The 15,226-nt window shown below is 42.4% G+C and overlaps 1 pseudogene across 1 annotated transcript; it reads left to right on the plus strand.

Annotated features, from left to right (window-relative positions):
* The first annotated feature begins 547 nt into the window (after window positions 1-547).
* LOC308425468 (translationally-controlled tumor protein-like) lies at window positions 548-1,056 on the plus strand (annotated as a pseudogene). The gene has a single exon. The product of its transcript is annotated as a translationally-controlled tumor protein-like (transcript).
* The last annotated feature ends 14,170 nt before the right edge of the window (window positions 1,057-15,226 follow it).

The raw sequence follows: 15,226 nt of genomic DNA on the forward strand, positions 1-15,226 counted from the left end.
CTGTGACGTGAAAAACTAAAGAAACAAATATTTTAAGGGAGAAAGCGTTATGGTTCACAGTTCATCACTGTAGGAGGTCCTGGCAGCAGGAGTCGGTCATGATGTATCTGCAGTCATGAAGCAGCGATCATGGGATTCCGTGATTGCTGGTACTTCCTTAGCCGTCCTCCTTTCCTGTTGTCAGGACCAGGGCACAGGTGTCAGACAGGGAAACAAACTGTAAGGCTTGTGAATGAAAACTCTGTTCAGGTTGAACGAACTTGGGGAGTCTGATGCCAGGTCGGCACATTTAAAACACAGTAGGATGTGGGGAAAACAAGTTTCCAGGCAACAATCATTCGAACTCCAGGTACACAGTAAAGCTTAAGATGTGACTGCTTAGCAACTCCTTTACAAAGTACCTGACCATGAAGGTGGTTTCTATATTAAAGATAAAGGTCTAGGTCGACCTTTATCACCCACTCCCCTCTCCCCCGCCATGCGCCCTTCAGCTCCACTGTGCTCGCTCCGCGCTGTTAGGCTAGCGCCACTGTCCCCAGCCGTCACCATGATCATCTACCCGGACCTCATCAGCCATGATGTGCTGTTCTCCGAGATCTACAAGATCTGGGAGATCATGGAGGGGCTGTGCCCGGAGGTGGAGGGCAAGATGGTCGGAGGGTGCGATCGATGACTCGCTCATTGGTGGAGACGCTTCCACTGAAGGTCAGGAGGGCAGAGGTACCGAAGCACAGTGGTCACTGGTGTTGACATTGTCATGAACCGCCACTTATAAGAAACCAGCGTCACAAAAGAGGCCTGCAAAAGTACATCAAAGACTACATGACATCACTCGGAGGCAAACTCGAAGAACATAAGCCAGAAAGAGTGAAGCCTTTTATGGCTGGAGCCGAAGAGCAAGTTAAGCGCATCCTTGCTAACTTCCATAACAACCTGGTTTTTATTGGTGGAAACATGAATCCTGATGGCATGGTTGCTCTCCTGGACTACCCTGAAGATGGTGCGACTCCATTCATGATTTTCTTTAAGGATGGCTCAGAGATGGAAAAATGTTAACAAATTAGATCTATCACCTGTCACCGTAATTGGCTGCGGCTTACCATCCATACAACACCAGGACTTGGGACAAATGGGACCAATGTCATCTGGAGCTCTTATTTTGACCGTGATTTATTTGGAGTGGAGGCATTGGTTTTTGTTTTTGTTTTTAAAGGAAAGCATGTCATGTGGGTTGTCTAAAAATAAAGTGCATTTAAATTAAAAGATAATCTAGGGAGATAGAGAATCTGGAATAAACATTCTAGGGCTTTGGGTGGGGTTCACTACCACAGATATTAACAATATCCATTCCCAGGCTTCTACATGGAAAAGAATTCCTCCTTTGAGAAGAGGCCCCTGCATATTTAACACTCCTGGTCTCCTGGTGTTTTGTGGGCACAAGGATCTTCGTGCCCCAGCATCTTCCCACCTCAGCCTAATCAAGATAATTCATCACAGCCATGGACAGAGGGTAGCCTAATTGAGTTAAGTTTTCAAAGCATGCCCAGTGGCTGGCTGTTAGGTGATTCTAGACCCCATCAAATTGATAATCAACATTAGCCCTACATAGTAAACAAAAGGCAGAGAAGTTTGCTCATACAGGTACTTGGCTCACTTAACATCCAATACGGCCATTTCTAAGCCAGCGTTCATGTTACCCTGGTTTCTCTCACACCAGAGCCTTTGTTAAATGTGGTGTTTTCTGTCCAGCATGGACTGTCACCCTTGATCAGCTGGCCAGTTCTCTGAGATTACTATCATCAATTCTTTCAAACTATTGTCACCTCCAATCTGTCAGAACTCATATAACAAAATACCCAAGACTAACTGTTTATAAACAACAAAATGTTATAGAGTGCTGGGAGATTCAGTCTAGAAAGGATCCTTTCTAGTCCTATGTGGCACTTAACTGTTTGTTCTCACATGGACATGGGGTCTCCCCTCCATATTCCCGTGCATGAAGTCTCCATTATTATGGCATAATCTCCTTTGAAAGACTCTTGCCTTGTAATCCCTAACACAGTGAGTATTGGGATTTCAATAAATGAATTTGGCATGGGATCACAAGTCACTGTACCTCCATACAACTGTGTCTCCAAAGTTACATCAATACTCATTGCAGAGGGAAGGACTGACTAGTTTTGATGTTACTAATAGCTGGAGTTTATTTATATCTTTGCTCACCAATCCCGACTGTGAGTGACCTGATTCTTAATACTACATTAGTTACTTTTCCGTTGTCATGAAAAAACACCATCTGACTAAAAGCCTCTTGGAAAGAGTTTATTTTAGCTTATGGTTCTACGGGGATAGAGTCCATAATGGCAGGGAACACATGGCATGGTGGCAGAGCAAGAAGCTGGCTGATCATATTTTCTTCCAGACAGGAAGTTGAATAAGGAAGCAGGAAGCCTTATAAATCATCCTCTCTCAACCCCTTAATTGCTCTTCTATCCAACCTAATTCTTCATAAATATGAATAGCTATTCAGCAACATTCCGTTACTATCATGACCAGTTCTCAGATGCTAAGTAAGCACTTCCTGAAGGGACAGAGAGCTGACTCTATCTTCGTCAAGTGTCTGCCACATGCTAGAAATCAACCGAGGGATTTTTCATTTCATTAAATGTAATGGTGCCTTTCATTCTCACAACAGCCTGGAATCGTAAGTTACTATTATTTACCTCATGTGGAAGATGGAGAAATGAGTCTTCAGAGAGACTAAATAAACTGCCTACGATCTTGCAGAGAATAAAGGCAGAGCCAAGACTGAACCAGTGTTCTCCTTTCCAAAGTCCTTTACCTTTGGCCCCACTGTGTAAAGATTCGACTTGTCAAATGTGACAGTTAGTGAAATATGTCTATCTGGGGCTAAGGTTCTACCTTTGGAGAGTAGCATCTGTAAACTGAAATTTTTACTTTTCTCCAATGTGATGTTGCACTTAAAAGCAGTGTGTTGAGGCTGCTGCTTTTAGAGAGGATCTGGTTTGCTTCCTGGTACCCACATTCCAGTTCTCACTGTTTGGGACTCCAATGCTAGGGTATATGATGCCTCCTTCTGACCTCCTTAGTCACCGGGCATCTATCTGGTTCACAAACATGTAAGCAGACAAAACATTCTTACATGTAAGGGAAAAATACAAACAGATAGACATCAGAACACATGTTAGAAATGCCTGGAACAGCTCCATCCTCAGAATGTATTCAGCAGACAGGGCACCTGTGCTACAGTGTCTCAGTGTTTCTGTTGCTTCTGTCTATTGAAGACTTAGGCCTTGCTATAGTCTCCAGGATATAGAAGATTAAAACCTGTTGCTGTCTTACTGGGTGTGGATTCAGAGGGGACAGATCCCTAAAGAAAGAATGGTGCTCAGAGGACCCAAGAGAGAGGAAGGAAGTACAACTTAGCCACCACTTGTCCCAATAGCAGTGACAATCATAGTGTTCTCTTGGCTCCTCTGTTCAATTCCTATCTTTTCTCCTTAGGAACTAGTTTCAAGTTCAACTTCTGTTGCCGGTCCTGGCAGACTTATCCAGCTCCTGCTGAATTAATTACTTATAACCCATCATACTTAGCACAAGGCAGCTATTGGTTGTTGAGCACGTACGTACTGTGTCCAAAGGCACCCTTTGTGCATTATCTCAGAATTGTCTTACACTTTATTTCATACTCCTGAGAGGAAGGTGTTTGAATTCCAATTTTACAGATGGAGAATCTGGGGCTTAGAAAGCTTTGCCAAGCTCCTACAGCTAATCAGCAGCAGAGCCAGAATTCCAATTTGCACCTTAGTGATTCTTAAGTAAGACCTAGCAGATTAAAGCCCTCAGGCAAAACACAATGCCTTCTCTGTCTATTTATCATTCATCTTGTGTTGCCTGCAATGGTCCACAGTGGGGTTAGTTTGCTGTGATATACAAAAGGACATTAGGTAACATTATTGCCACAGGAGCCCCAATGCTACTGTATCTGTAGATAAAGTGATGTATCAAAACATATATTTTGTTTCAGAACTGTTCACACTGGCCAAAGCAATCACAGAGCCATGCTCAACTCCAAAGTTGGAACTAAAACAGAGCTGACAAGTGCTATCCTACCATGAGTTCTGAGGAAAAATTAAGCATATTTGTGAGCAGGTCTATGAACCACCATATCTGCTAACACACTCCCCTGGGTATCCCCTTTCCCTGCCTCATCTAGGGGGTCAAAGTGGCATTGAGAACATTATCCCACATAGAACCATGCAAATTCTTGTAAGCATCCTTGGTTTTTTTTTTTTTTTTTTGTTTGTTTGTTTGTTTTGTTTTTTTTTGGCTCCACTTAAGTTTACCAATAAACATATATCCTCTTCTCTGGTGGCCACTGTGGCGTACCCTGTTCTTTTTGTAGATAAGGTTTTTGTCATGTTTTCTAGGCTGGTCTTGATCTTTTGGCTCAAGTGATTTTTCTGCCTAGGACTACATACAAGTAGGCACCCTGGTGAGCAGCCACTGTGAAGTTTTGACAAATTCCTGTCTATACTTTGTTAATTTTAGTAACTTTGAATAGGGGATTTTCTGGGAAATAGTTACTCCATAATGTGAAGTGGATATGAGCCCACAGACACTGGGAAACTAGCACTGAGCCTTGGTTTGGTTTGCTCTGAACACTGCCATTGAAGAAAGCTTGCCAACATCTGCTTGTGAGAGTCTTGTGGCAGTTTGCTGCTTCTGTGGCGTCACCTTGGGTGATTGGCAGGCCTAACGATTCCTGCCAGCTTCTGGTTCATGCTTAGTGCCGTCCTGTCGAAAGGGTTGATCCGTAGCTGCCAGTTCTTGTGTGCTGTCTGCCTGCCTGGAGGACTGGTCCGCAGTGCCGAGTCGTGTTTGGTGTTTGCTACGGGACTGAACTGCTGTCAAAGAAGAACTCGCCTTTAAAGAGCTATTGCTGAACAGGTCCACTTCCCCCATATCTTAATAACTTTTCTCTTCCATTACCTCCAGTGGGTGGTGAGCTAGAGGAGAGGTTGAATTGTTATTAAAAGTAGGCTGCAAAAAAAAAAAAAAAAAGGTATCTACAAGACTGAGATGCTTGGGTCTTGGAACCCTGACTAGGGGGCTGGGAGGGAATGGCAAAAGAGCAGACACATGTACAGAAAAGCTGGGGTCAGGTGGGTGCATGCACCCTGAAGAGGTGACATCTACTACTGTCATGGTGGCACCTACTACCTTCACAGTGGCACCTACTACCCTATGGTGGTGTCCACTACTACTACAGTATTGCCTACTACCACCTTAACCTCAGCAAGTTTATCATGTACAGCACAGTGGGAGGGGTAACCTAGTTTGGGGAGGAGGTCTCTTTAGGGAGCCTTCTGTACAAATTGGGGACTAGGAGGCTGCAGTTCCTAGTTTTGTACACATTGGTCACTTACTTGCACCCAAATCCCAGAAGAAAGCTATGTCATCTGTCAGAGCCTCCCAGAGTCAAACTTTACCACTTCTAAGAGGCAGAGGTGCTAGAGTCCTGGACATGGCTGTGCCTGTGTCAATAGGATTCCACTCACTCAGTCTTATTAAGTTGCCCAATTTATAACCCAGGCTGGTCTCCAACTTATGATTTTCTTGCCTTAGCCTCCAAAAAGCTGAGATTCTGGGGCCTGAGCCACCCCCAGGCTTGACTACGAAACAGCTGGGTCTGGTGCCAGCCACAATAGTCCTCATTACTTGTGAGGCTGAGTCAAGAAACTTGTGGGAGCCCAGGAGTTCATGGCCAGCTTGGACTGTAGAGAAGCCCTGCTTCTTAAAAAGAGGGGAGAAGAAGGAAAGAAAGAAGTGGTTGGCTATCACTAATGTTTATTGTGCACCAGGCTTAGCATTTATACCCATTGAGTCCTCACACTAATTCCATTGTCATACTCCAAAGTTAGATACCTGGTGAATCTATGGCCCAACTCCAGAACTCCCAATGTTCACTACTTCCTGCCCATGCTGAGGAACAAGGAGGTTGTACTGGGCAGTGGAGGGTATGGCTTGGCCTGCCTGGATTGTACTCCACCCATGGACACATGTGAGTCTCAATATAGGTCAGCATCTCACTGAGAAGTGGAAAATGTTGCTTAGGAATGTTATGTAAAGATATAAAATGTGAACCATCTGGAACTTACATTGCATTAAGAAACTGAATTCTGGAATTGTGGTTCTGTGGGACCAGAGAGCCAGAGTGACCAAGTCTTTGTCTTTCCTAGGATCACAGAGCAACTATGGAACAAGTCTCCTGCTCAGTGGCCTCAGAAGTCATTGTATACAGGGTCCCTTGAGAGATCAAGTATGGTCCCAGTGGTGTCTGAGGTCAAAATGAGTGAGGTTCTGATGCTAAACATCACTGCAGGACCCAGAGTCTATATTTCTATGGTTCCAGAGGTACTTTGGACCTTTGGCTCTGACCAAGGCCTCTTGGTAGTAGACTGGCTTCAGTGGGTCTGAAATTTGGTATCCTGCCTTTGGTAGGTTCATAGGTCAGCAGGGGTGACCAAGGATTAGACTCCATCTCTCACCTCGGTGCTTAGGGTGCAGCCCCACCCTTGGTCCTGTTGGCACACAGTATAGACAGGATCACTTCAGCAACCCATTCCATAGTCAACATCGACTTTCTCTAGTCCTCACAGCTGAACTTTGTGCAAATATTCTCTAAAAGGAGCAGAAACTCAAGCTCTCACTAGGCTGGGGAGAAGAGGAGATTAAAAACTAATCACATCAACAGATGCGTAGACACAGCAAAGCAGTATCAGGACTATGGCATGGCCATCCATGGGCCCAACTCTCCCATAAAGGAACCAAAATTACAGTGATAGCCATGATCTGAGAAGAGAATTTAGAGTCTTACTGTTACAAAGAATTAATGATCATGTCGAAGATTCAAACAGACTCATGAGTTCAAGAAAATCTACCCAAGACCTTGACAAGACAGTCTCAGTCCCCAAAGTGAACAAAACAGTTAATAATTTGGCAGCAAAAGTCCAAGGAAAGTGTGGAAGAAAAATTATAGAGAAAATTGAGATACTGAAAAATAAACAGAAATATCTGAAATGAAGGAGATGGTCAATTAAAAAAATGACACCAGACACCATCATTAACAGGCAAGAGCATGCAGAAGGATGAATTTCAGGGATGAAGAACACAACTGAGGAAGTAATACAAGCATATATAAATATAGGAAAAAAAATGGGGTTGGAAAGATGGCTCAGTGGTGAAGAGCATTGGGTGTTCTTCCAGAGGACCAGAGTTTGATTCCTAGCACTGTATGGTGGCTCACAACTATTTGTGACTCCAGTCCTAGGGAATCTGGTGCCATCTTTGGGCCTCTATGAGACCATGCATACTTGTGGTACACAGACATAAATGTAGGTGAAACACTCACACACATAAAATAAATAATAAAAATTAATTAAGAAGGCAGTATTTCCAAGAAGTTCAGATATATTCAAGATGTCATATCTGAGACTCTGTGGTGTGGAAGAGAGGAAAACCCAAAGGTAACAGACAGGCAATTTGATGAAATTATAGCAGAAATCTTTTCAATGTTATAGGAAGAAGGGCTTCCAAACACAAGAAGCATATAGAACGCTGAACAGATATGGGCCAGAGGAAAAACTCTCCATGACATATCACCGTTGAAATGCCAAAACTGTAAAGAAATTATCCTAAAAATAGTGGGAGAAAACAACTCACATACAACAGGAAAAATATCAGAGTTACCTTGATTTCATCAGCAACCAGAAAAGCCAGAAGAGTTTGGAATATAACTTTTCAAGCCCTGAAGGTAAACAACTGTGAGCCAAGAATGTCATACCAAGTCAGGTGTCATGGCACACACCTTTAAGAAGTGGAGGCAGGAGAATCTCTAAGAGTTACAGGCCAGCCAGACCTACATAGCAAGTTCCAGGTCTGCTGTTGAAGAAAAGCCCAGGACCTGATGGGTTTACTGATGAATTGTCTCAACTTTTGAGAAAGACTTCAGACCAATTCTTCTCAACATGTTCATAAAATAGAAACTGAAGGAACCCTACCAAGCTTATTTTATGAAGCCAGTATCATCTTGGTACCAAAACCAGGTTAAAGACACGACAGAAAAGAACACTACACAACAATGAATTTGAGTAACATAAATGCAATATTTCTTAACAGAATACTTGCAAACCAAACTTAGAAGCAAATCAGGATTATATCCTACAATCAAGTGGGCTTCATCCCAGAAAGGCGAGGTCCGCTCAACATACATAAACCAATTAATGTAATACAGCACAGAAACAAACTCAAGGAAACACACAATTGTTTCAAGTGATGTTGAGAAGGCATTTGACAAAAGTTCAACATGCCTTTGCGACAAAACTTTTTGCGACCCTAGAAATAGATGGAACATACATCAAAATAATAAAGGCTATATACAACAAACCTACAGCTGACGTGGTGTTAAATGGAGACAAACTGGGAGCATTTACTGTGAAGCCAGTAAGGAGAGAAACTCCACCCCCCCTCTCTTATCCTATACAGTGCTCAAAGTCTTAGCTACAGCAGTCGGACCAGAGAGACATAGAAGGTGTAAGGGTAGGAAGGGGAGGAGTCAAACTGTTCTTATTTGCAGGTGACATGATTCTCGACTTAGAAGACCTTACTGAGTCCACGAATATTGTGGGTAGAATAGGGTGTCTATTCTACCAAAATTAATTTACAGAATTACATTAATAACCTATCAAAATTCCCACGTTGTATCTCACAGGGTTAGGAAAAAAAATACATGAATTCATATGGAACCACACAGGACCATGAATTAGCTTAAAGACTCCTGGGAGGTAAGAGTGTCACATGACTTCAAATTATCCTGTAGAGCTATCAGGATAAAAAAAAATAACATGGTGCTGGCCTGAAAATGAACAGGAAAACCAATGGAATAGAATAGAAGACCTGGAGATAAAACCGCAGCACCAAACCCACTTAACACTGACAAAGGAGGCAACAGTATACTCTGGAAAAAAAGATGGCTGTATTGACATGCTTGACTGCCCAACCTGGATTTCTGCCTGTAGGAGAATTGATTTAGATTTATGTCTTTCACCTTGTACAAAAATTATTTTAAAATAAATCAAATACTTAAATTTAAAATCCCAAACACTGAAATCCTAAAAATAAAGGCAGGGATATTCCCCCAACATATTGGAAAAGGCAGAAACTTTTTAAATAGAACACCAAGACAAGAGCTAAGTGCACTATCTATGGATAGACATGGAAGATAAAGTTTTTGTGCAGCCAACAGTTCCAGGACACGGCCAGCATAGCTAACAGATAGCCCAGAGACTGGGAGGGGATCTGTGCCAGCTACACTTCAGACATCAGAACTTACAAAGAATTGCAGAAATTAAATATCAAGGGGGATAAACCAGCCAATCAATAGGCGAGTAAACTAACTGAATAGACATCTTCAAAATAAATACAAATGGCTAATAATGTTTTTAAAAGTGTTCAGTATCTCAGCCATCAGAAAAATGCAAATCAAAATGTCTTGAGAAGCCACCTCCCCCCCAGTCCGAATGGCTGTTGTGTTGGAGAAGATGTGGAGAGGCCAGAGCACTGTTGGTGGGGTTCAAATTAATGCAGCCATTGTGAAAATCAGCTTGGAGGGTCTCAAAACATTAAAAAATACAATCACCATCTGGGTGTCATGCCTTTAATCCCAATCCTCAGAAGGCAGAGGCAGGTGGATCTCTGTGAGTTCTAGGACAGCCAGTGCTACATAGAAAGGTCCTGTTACAAAAAACAAAACAAAACAAAACAAAACACCACATGGCAGCTCCACACCCTACAATACGATGCCTACCCTCTTCCTTTCCCATGTTTGCTGCTGCTTTATTCACCATCACAAAAAAATAGGAATTAACATAGTTGTCCATCAAAGGATGAATGGGTAACAAATACATACATACACACACACACACACACACACACACACACACACATATATATATATATAATGGAATATGACTCAGTTATAAAGAAAGATGAGGTTAAAAAGTTTGTAGGAACACGGGTAGACTTAGAATGTATTGTGTTAAGTGAGATCTCAGAATTTTAGAAAAAATAAACCTCATGTACTTTCTCACCACATGCTAAATCTAGCCTATATATATATGTTACAATATAACTTATGTAAACAAATGTCCATGTGGGTAAAGTATAACATGAAGAAAGAGAACAAGAAAGGCGAGTGTACAGGGATGAGGAAGGACTGAATGCAGCTAGAAGCTATATATATAGTCATTAAAAGCTATATATATATATATATATATATATATATATATATATATACACACACACACACATATACACACATTAAAGCTATATATATAGCCATTAAAAGCTATATATACATTAAAGATATATATATAGTAATTAAAAGCTGTATAAAATTGGCATCTGTGATATTTTTATTTATTCACCAAGTTTTATTTTCTTTTCAGCGTCATGGTTTTTTGTTTTGTTTTGAGATGGAGTCTCACTATGTAAGCTTGGAACTCATAGAGATCTACCTACCTGGACCTATTTTTTTAAACAATAAAGTTTATAAGATAAAAATTAAAATTGTGTTTATTCTCTGAAGTTCTAGTTAATCCCATATTAACAGAGGCTCTCTTCTGGGGACTAAGTACTAGTCTTCAATGCTCTCAGATTCTTGGACATGATGTCTCAGAGAGAGTCAGTATTTAATCACTTCTTAAAATGTATCCATGGCCTGGAATGCTATTAGTTTCCATCAGAAAAAAAAAAAAAAAAAAAGTTCTCATCCAAAACTCCAAGGAATTCTGCTTCATTTAATTAAAACCCTCTAGCCTTGGGGAATGAAGAATTTTACAATAGGTCACTACTAGATGTGTCCCCTAGGTGGCGGCAAAGTCCTAACTCTAATCTGACCTGCTGGGCTTGTATTTTGGGAGGGTGGGATGGGGAAGGTGTGTGTGTGTGGGGGGTCTATTTGTTTGTTCTCTTTGTTGTTCTTGTTGTTTTATTTGTTTGTGCTTTGAGACAGAGTCTTTTACTGTAGACCAGGCTGGTCTTCTACTTGTGGCAATTCTCCTGCCTTATCCTCTCGAGTATTAGGAGTACAGGTATATGTCAATGTGTCCAGCTTCCTTGTCCCTTTAAAAACTAATGAAGAGGATGAGAGTATATTTATGTACTATAGATATGTATATGCATACCTATAGCTATATTACATAATATGTTATATAATATATTACATAATACATTACATATATATGCTTTGCAAATAGGTAATTTTTGAGCCATCTTTAAGTTTTATTTTTAATATATATATTATATAATATATATACTGCCAATCATTAATTAAGGAAATGCCCCCACAGTTTTGCCTAATCTCAATTGAGAGTCTCTCTTCTAATATGACTCTAGCTCATGTCAATTTGACATAAAACTAACCAAGGCATCTGTGTTATACAAGAATTAAGTAATTTGACATTGGTTAGAAAAGGCTTTAAATTTCTATTGTGCATAAGAGTCCCGGGGCACTTACCAAGTGTTTTGGTTGGTATAAATAATAAAACTATAAATTTAATATAAATAAATACAGAAAGTTTATAAACTCTGGTACTCTTAAGCATTAAAAGAATTTATCTGAATGACACGAAAGCAATTTCTGAGGGTCTAAAAGCGGTATTTAATTTAAAGTGTCTTTGGGTACATGTGTCACACGCTTGGTCCTCAGCTTGGCACTGGAAGGTCCCCAGCCTCCCACTTGGAAGGCTCTGTAGCCTTTGAGGAATAGGACTATGGAAAGTATTCAGGTCACTGAGAACATGCCCGTTGAAGGGGATGTTGTATAACAGCCTGTTCCTTTTTCTTTCTGGACATTAGGTGAGCACTTTGCTCTTTCATTTAGATCCCAGCAGAGAGGCCAATGGACAGAAACCTTCAAAGCATGGAGCGAAAATCAACCTTTTTCTTTTAAGTTGATTATTTCAGGCACTTGGTACAATAGTAGAAAGCTGACTCCCATGAACGGACTCATCAAAAGGCCCAAGCAAAGGAGCTTCCCAGAGGGCCTTTCAGGTAAGCAAGCCGGTGAGGTCCCCACCACTGCCACAAGAGGGCTCTCTAGCAACATGAGTCACGATTTGGAACTTGCTTTACTTTTGCATGCTGCATTCCAAACTTCAGGGTGTCACAACCCTTTGACAAAGCAGATGTCACAACTTAGAGCCCCAAAAGTACGAAGAGAGGGATGGGCTTCCTGCTGCAGCCATTAGAAGAGGCAGGACCTGAAACAGTTCGGGCGCGGTCTTTGTCGCCAGCCGCGATAGTGGAGTGCCTCAGTCCTGGAGTGCCTTTAAAAATGATTATTATTGTGATTGTTGTTGTTGTGTGCCTGTATGCTTTTACTGCTGAGCCATCTTACTGGCCCTAGTAGTGCTTTTGTTTGTTTTGTTTTGTGAGACAGGGTTTCTCTGTGTGGCCCTGGCTGTCCTGGAACTTGCTCTGTAGATCAGGCTGGCTTCGAACTCAGAGATCCGCCTGCCTCTGCTGGGTTAAATAAGTGTGCCACTATCACCCGGCTCTGGTAGCGCTTTTATTGCTGTTTATTTTGATTTGGAGGTGTGGGCGAGGGCGGGGCTGGATTTGATGGCCCAGAGCCTTTGCTTTGTTTGGGGATCCATCACCCATAGAAAATGTTTCACCAAGGACTGAGATGCTCACTGAACTACACCACAAGAAACGAAACAGAGAGGAAATTTCTTTCGAACACTTACCGTGAGGAAACTACTAGAGGGAAAGCGACAGACAAACCAACCAGAGACGTAGCAACAGAAGGGAGGCGGGAATCGCTGAGGAACGGCGACTGCAGAGCTCAGTAGGCTTGTCTGAGGGGGAGACAAGACTAAATCCAGGCGCGAAGTCAAAAGCCTGTGAGGTCAGCGCATGACAGAGGGCAGGCAGTCTGCGGAATACAGTCGTGCAAGTAGGTGCAAATCGAAGCAACAGCGTGGTTATTTACAAAGTAGAACTCCAGGGGGACAGGGTGGGGGCGCACAAAGATGACATCAGATGTTCAAAATACAACTAAGGACACAGAAGACCTTAAGAGTACAACTAACAAGTTATGAGGGGAGTGTAGGTGAGGCCAGAAGGGCCTGGCAGAGGGACGCACGGGGGAGAGGGGCGAAAGAACCTCAGAGAACTGTAGAAGGATCCAGAGACACTGGTGAAACTGGTTTGGAAAATGTTGTACATTGGAGGACCGTGTCAAGTAGGAGGTACAGCTTAAAGAGATCATTGGAGGAAGCAGACTTGTTAAGCATACGTGTCTATTTTCTTCAAGGGAAGGAAATGATGCCTGTTCACCCAGAAGGCTAGAGTGGATGTTGTCTAACGACGTGCTGGTCTTCTGCTAGTCTATGAAGCCAGCCTCCAACTGAATCTGTCTTAGTCAGGGTTTCTATTCCTGCACAAGCATCATGACCAAGAAACAAGCTGGAGAAGAAAGGGTTTATTCAGCTTACACTTCCACATCACTGTTTATCACCAGAGGAAGTCAGGGCTGAAACTCACGCAGGTCAGGAAAAAGGAGCTGATGCAAAGGCCATGGAGGGATGTCACTTACTGGCTTGCTTCCCATGGCTTGCTCAGCCTGCTTTCTTATAGAACCCAGGTCTACCAGCCCAGGGATGGCTCCACCCACAATGGGCTGGGCCCTACCCCCTTGATCACTAGTTGAGAAAATGCCTTACAGCTGGATCTCATGGAGGCATTTCCTCAACTGAGGCTCCTTTCTCTGTGATAACTCCAGCTTGTGTCGAGTTGACACAAAACCAGCCAGTACACTGCCAAAATCCTGAGCATTGTCTAGACTCTAATCCTGTGCTTTGTCTCTCGGTGAATAGAGCCCATTCTTTTGAGAGAGGTCCCATGTACTTTGTACCCTCCATCAACAGAATCTATCCCCACACTTATTAAAGGGTTCTTGCAGTCCCCAGCATGCCAAACATGGAGCCAGCAGGTTTGTCTCTTCCCTTCCTTCTCTCTTGTTAAACCATTAGGTTACATTCCTAAAACCAGCCCCCATGGTCTATCCCCTCATTTGGCCACTTCCTTATGCATGACACCAATGCCCAGCAGTCAAAATTCATTATTTGGCCACACTGACTATTACACCCAGTCAAGACTTACTCATGCTTTTCTTTTTACAGACTCCCCTTTTCTCCTTAAAAACCATTCCCTTGGAGACACCTGCTACCATTTTTGCCTGATCAAGAGGCAGTGGTCTGTCTCCACCGAACTTGTTCCTCCTGGGTAATAGAATCTCCTTTGTGCCAAGAACTTGGTGTCTGGGTGTGTTCTATGCCCACTCTGAGGCCCCTTCGCTTATTACAAAGTGGATTTGTAGGTTCTTTCTTCCCAAGCTGTGAGCACTGTTAATCAGTTGGTAGAACTCATTCTTAACATAAAAAGGTCACAGGTGCTTTGCTAGTTTGGAAGGGAGTTTGGGTGCCGCCATTCCCGAAGCTTTATTGTGATAATTGTCACATGGAGACTTTCCCCTAAGGCTTTACTGTGCTTAAATGTGTATGGAAAATAAACCATGAGATCAGACACTGGAAGTTTTGACTCAGCACCTGGTGAGGTGGTACTGACCCAAGTTTCATTCTTCACCTTATGCAGGTTATATTTCTGTTGGCCACGATGCTTGCAGAGCCATGAACAGTGTTATACTTTGGAGGACAGTGGTTGAAAACAAGAATAAAATATAAAGGCTGAGGCTGGGCTTGGTGGCACATGCCTGAAATCCTAGTACTCAGGAAGCAGAGGCAGGAGGATCTTCACAAGTTTGAGGTCAGCCTGGTCTCAATAATAAGGTCTAGACCATTCAAGGGTACACAGTAAGACTTAGTCAACAAATCAATAAACTAAAATTAAACCCTCCAATCAACAAACAAACAACAGATGAAGACCAAGTTATATATGGTGGTGCTCATCTGAAATTCCGGTATTGAGGAAGTTGAGGCAGGAGGATTAGTAGTTTGAAGTCAGTTTTAGCTACATAGTGAGGAAGTATCTCAAAAAAAAAATCCAGTACTTGTGATATAGCTCGATAGGGGAGCACTTGCCTAACTTGCACAGGTCTTGTGTTCACCCATAATATGTG

This window comes from Micromys minutus (genome assembly GCF_963924665.1).
Source record: "Micromys minutus genome assembly, chromosome: 10".
Classification (NCBI taxonomy): domain Eukaryota; kingdom Metazoa; phylum Chordata; class Mammalia; order Rodentia; family Muridae; genus Micromys; species Micromys minutus.